Genomic DNA, 4,984 nt, shown 5'->3' on the forward strand with positions numbered 1-4,984 from the left:
TTCAAGGCCAAGGGTCAATTGCAAAAGTGGTGGTGGAAAGAATGTAACAGCCAAAGGAAGGGTACCACTCCTTACAATGCAACTGTCCAGACAGAAATCGGCTTTGCCTTGCAGTGCCTAGCAATACCTTCACAATACCCTCATAATAGGGGAAAAAGATGATGACATCAAAATAGAAGAGAGAGTAATGGAGAGAGGGAGGGGATGTGATAGGGCATGGAGTTGTGAAGGGGAAAGTGGGGGAAGGAAGGAAATTATCATGGTTTATTGTCTGTGAGTACAGACCTTGTCAAAATAAATGAATAAATAAAAACTGAACCTGTTTCTTGTAAAGCAGCTGATGCCAGGAGCAGAAGGTCACACAGCAAGTGTGTGACAAAGCCAAGACTGACTCGGGTCACTAGCAGGCCATCCACTCTTCCTTCCACTCCACCCCTGGAGGGCGGCAGGGCTGAGAGTGGTAAGCCCCAGTGGCCGGACGATCATCAGCAGCAGGGCCTTGTCGCCCCTGTTCTGCAGGGAGCTTGCTAGCTGAGACCTTTTAGCAGCCCTTGCACCATGTGAGGCCTTCAATCCCCATCCCATCTCAACCTAGCAAGATGCTCCCCATTTTCACACAGCACAGCTGGATCCCAGAGTCTGCGGCTGACAGATGGGAGCTCCACTTGCCCGTTCTGCCGGCTGGCTCTCCCTGGCTATTTCCACTCCACCCTCACCTGTCACTCACCGCCCCGTAGAACATCCTGGAAGGCAGAGGTGTCTGCCCATCTTGTTCTCTGCAGTGTGCAGGGCCATGACAGGGGTGCAAGAGACTTATTTAAATACATAAGAACATCTCTTAAGTTCCTTCTAGTTCTAACTCCATGACCAGGAGCATCTGAGACCCTCACCCCAGCTCCTCAGGCAGTGACAGGCACTGCTCCCCATTTCTGACATCATTCTGCTGGGCAAGCTGGCACCTGGCCTTCTCCCCACAGAGCTCCAGCCCCAAGGCTCCCCAGTATTCTGCCTGGCTTTATTCCTTTGAGTCCCCTCATTCCTCCTTCTACAACCTTATTTCCTGATCTCCTCCTGGCCTGGGGGCTAGCAAGGCCTCCAGGACCCTGGCTTTTGCCTGACATTCTGTGCCTATACTCCTCCATTGGGTCTGGAATGAACTCTGAATGCTGGCTGCCATTTTAACCAAGTCTCCCAGTCACTCCTCCCCTGACCCACTACCTAGGACTCTGAATTCTCTGAACCTAGCTCACTATAGCATTCAGGACTGGGTGTCCCGGAAGCTTCCCTGTAGACTGCACTACTCTAGTAGACTAAGCCTTCTGCAATCCAAGAATCAGGCCTCCTAGATCCCAGGGGTTCCCACTGGATGGGATTGGACATGGGTTGGGGGGCAGGACTGTGTTAGCAGCTTCTCTACCTGACAGGCTGTTCTCACGGAGTCCAGGGACCTGACCTCCCCAGCTAGAGACTGTTCGACTGGAAGGGCTTTGGAAAAGCCTCTTCTTCCCAGAGAGTTTTGAAATTGGTACCAAATGGAAGAAAATCAGAGTGAGATCATCCTTGGGCCTGGTTCTCAGGGATATGGGCAGAGGTGACAGGGGACCTCTAGAGTTCTCAGCCTGCCCTCTCAGATACCAGGATTTTGACAGTGGAGCCACTTTGTTCCTCAGCAGCCAGGGCTGAATGGGTGTCATATTGAAGTCCCTCTTGGGGTGATTGGGTGGCAGGCCACTCATGATGTTCTTGTTACAGTTGAGGGCAACAGCGTTCTGTGTCTCTCCCATGTGCCGTGCTAGGTGCTGGAGTTTGATATCCATGGGTGGGGGGAGTTTGTTGTCCATGGACGGCAGGTCCAGAACAGGCTCACGAGGGAGGCAGGCCTGGCTGGTAGCTTTGTCTTAGTGTGAGAGAGAGAGATTGAGAAGTCAAGGTATAGGAAGAGAGGTACTGGCCTAGGTCACATTGTAATAGGGACCTACCTAGGTGTTAGCTCAGGTACCCAACTGCCCCCCTCCTTGAACCACTGTGTCCTTGGGACTGTGGAGATACCTTGTCTGAGAATCCTTTGCAGCTGGGTGGGGCTCCCTGCCAGCTACCTGGAGTCTGCCTTCTGGCCCAGGGGATAACTTCAGATGTGTTTACATTTCTCAGTCTCAGTGCCCTACCTAAACAGGATCCTAACAGACTGAGGCATCTGGGGTTGAAACTGAAGCTTGGAGACATGGTGGGAGTTGCTAAAGATTCCCCAGGAAAATTGGTCCATGGCCCTAGATTAATCTGATCCCAAAGCCTGTACTTTCAACAGCTTTTCTGTGTGGCCACCTCCTCAATTGTCTGCAGGTCTTTCTCCTTCTCCTCCTTTTTTTTTTTGAGGTAGGGTCTCACTCAAGCTCAGACTGACCTGGAATTCACTATGGAGTCTCAGGGTGGCCTTGAACTCATGGTGATCCTCCTACTTCTGCCTCCCAAGTGCTGGGATTAAAGGCATGTGCCACCACGCCCGGCTGCAGGTCCTTCTTGATGTCACATGACACTAGTTCCTCCAGCTGTGATGTTAGACAGGGTCCCCGTGCTTGGTGTCAAAACGTGCTTATAGCTTGGGAAATCCCCAGCATACACCACACACACACACACACATTCACAAACCACCATAAAATATCCCCTCCTACACGTGTGCACACATGCCATGAACATGCCCTCTCACAGACACATACACACATACTTACAGTACACATGCATGCAACAACAATGAAAATAAGACCAGAGGCACACACAGAAACATCACACCTTCACACAGACACATGTGTGATGGCACAAACACAGAGCCACACACTCACCATGATGTCCTTCTCCCCCATTGCCTCCCTCTCAGGAGGTTCCAGAAGGCAACAAGCAGGCACAGGCTTCCGAGCCCATCTCTTCTTTGGGGCACCCCAACCTTCACAGAGGCTCTGTGAAGAAGGAAGGCTTGGGGGGGTTCGCACTGAGGGTTTTGACAGAGTGGCTATTTACCTGCAACTGCAAAGCACCAACGTTCAAAGGCAAGGCTTGCGGTAGAAGGGTAGCAGTGATGGCGGGGGTGGAAAATCTCAAAGTCTCCACAAAGTACAGAATGGGGATTAATTTAGGATTTGGGTCAAACTTCAGATAAATGTCAGGATAAGGTTCAAGGCCAAAATCTAGAAGGTAGTTTCAAGGCTAGATGAGTCTCCGAACTCTCGCTTTCTCTTTTGCCCGCTGCACTGGCTGCCCTGCTGCTCCACCATGTCAGATGCAGCTGTGGACACCAGCTCTGAGATCGCCACCAAGGATTTGAAGGAAAAGAAGGAAGTTAGTTGTGGAGGGGGCAGAGAATGGAAGAGAAGCCCCTGCCAATGGGAACGCTAATGAGAAAATGGGGAACCGGAGGCTGACAATGAGGTAGATGATGAAGAAGAAGGAGAAGGTGGGGAGGAAGAGGAGGAGGAAGAAGGTGATCGTGAGGAAGAGGAAGGAGATGAAGATGAGGAGGCTGAGGCAGCTAGGGGCAAGTGGGTGGCTGAAGATGATGGTGTTGATAGCAGGAAGCAGACCAATGAGGGTGACGAGGCTGAAAAGGGTGACTTTTGCTAGATGACTAGCAAAAAGGGAAGGTTGTTGAAAAAGGCCATAGTGGGGCTGGGGAGACGACTCAGCGGTTAAGGCCTTGCCTGCAAAGCCAAAGGCTCTCGGTTCGATTCTCCAGGACCCACATAAGCCATATGCACAAGGGGGGCACACATGTCTGGAGTTCATGTGCAGTGGCTAGAGGCCCTGGCACACCCATTCTCTCTCTCTCTCTCTTTCTCTGCCTCTTTCTCTCTCTCAAATAAATAAAAAAAATTTAGAAAAACCCAAAAAACAAGACAAGGCACCCTGACCTCCACTTCCCGTCTCAGAACCTAATCGTGGTCACCGTCGAGTAGAGAGGCACGCCCGCCCACCAGCCACGGCAGCGCCCCTCGCACATGACATGCTCCCCACCACCCCACCAAAACCACAATGAGAATTTGCGACAGGGGAGTAGAAAACCAAAATGTCAGAGGCCCTGCTTTTTTCTTAAAAGTACCTTAAAAGGAAACTCTGCTTGTGTTTTTTTACTTACATTTTATATTTTTGTACACATTGTTAGGAGTCAGCCATTTAAAAAATTTATTTTTGTTTATTTTTATTTATTTATTTGAGAGTGACAAAGAGGGAGGAAGAGAGGGGGAGAGAGAGAGAGAGAGAGAGAGAGAGACAGAGAGAGAATGGGTGCGCCAGGGCTTCCAGCCACTGTAAACGAACTCCAGACGTGTGCTCCCCCTTGTGCATCTGGCTAATGTGGGTTCTGGGGAATCGAGCCTGGAACCGGGGTCCTTAGGCTTCACAGGCAAGCGCTTAACCGCTAAGTCATCTCTCCAGCCTAGGAGTCAGCCATGTTTAATGATAATAGATGGCCAGACCAGCCTTCAGAGCATTCTCTGTCCTACTTCTGACTTTACTTGTGGTATGACCATGTTCATTGTAATCTCAAAGGAGAGGAAAAAACCTTATAAAAACAAAAACAAAACCAATCTTATTCTGAGCATTCCAATAACTTTTCTTGTGTATGCACCTAGCTGTACTATAAGTAGTTGGTTTGTACGATAGTTAAAAAGGCCAAAGATAAAAGGTTTCTTTCTTTTTCCTTTTTTTTTTGTGTCTATAAAGTTGCTGTTTATTTATTTATTTATTTTTGGCTTGTTTGATATAGGTGCGGAACAATGCCCAACAATAAACCAGAATTCTATTTTGCTGAGTTTTTCTAAGAAAAAAAAAATTAAATAAATAAGGTCATGGGCTATGTTCTCAATGGAGACCCGAATGAGTTTCAAGGTCAGAGTCCAAGCCAGTGTCAGGATGATAGTGAGAGCTCAGGTCAGTGTGCCATGAGGTGATGGTCAGGGTCACGATCAAAAGGAATCTGGTTGACATGCTGGAGCGG

General features: G+C 49.4%; 1 pseudogene; it reads left to right on the forward strand.

Moving 5' to 3' along the window:
• Positions 1 to 3,264: 3,264 nt before the first annotated feature.
• On the forward strand, positions 3,265 to 3,612 carry LOC101612438 (annotated as a pseudogene).
• Positions 3,613 to 4,984: the final 1,372 nt, after the last annotated feature.

This window comes from Jaculus jaculus, chromosome 5 (assembly GCF_020740685.1).
Source record: "Jaculus jaculus isolate mJacJac1 chromosome 5, mJacJac1.mat.Y.cur, whole genome shotgun sequence".
Lineage (NCBI taxonomy): Eukaryota > Metazoa > Chordata > Mammalia > Rodentia > Dipodidae > Jaculus > Jaculus jaculus.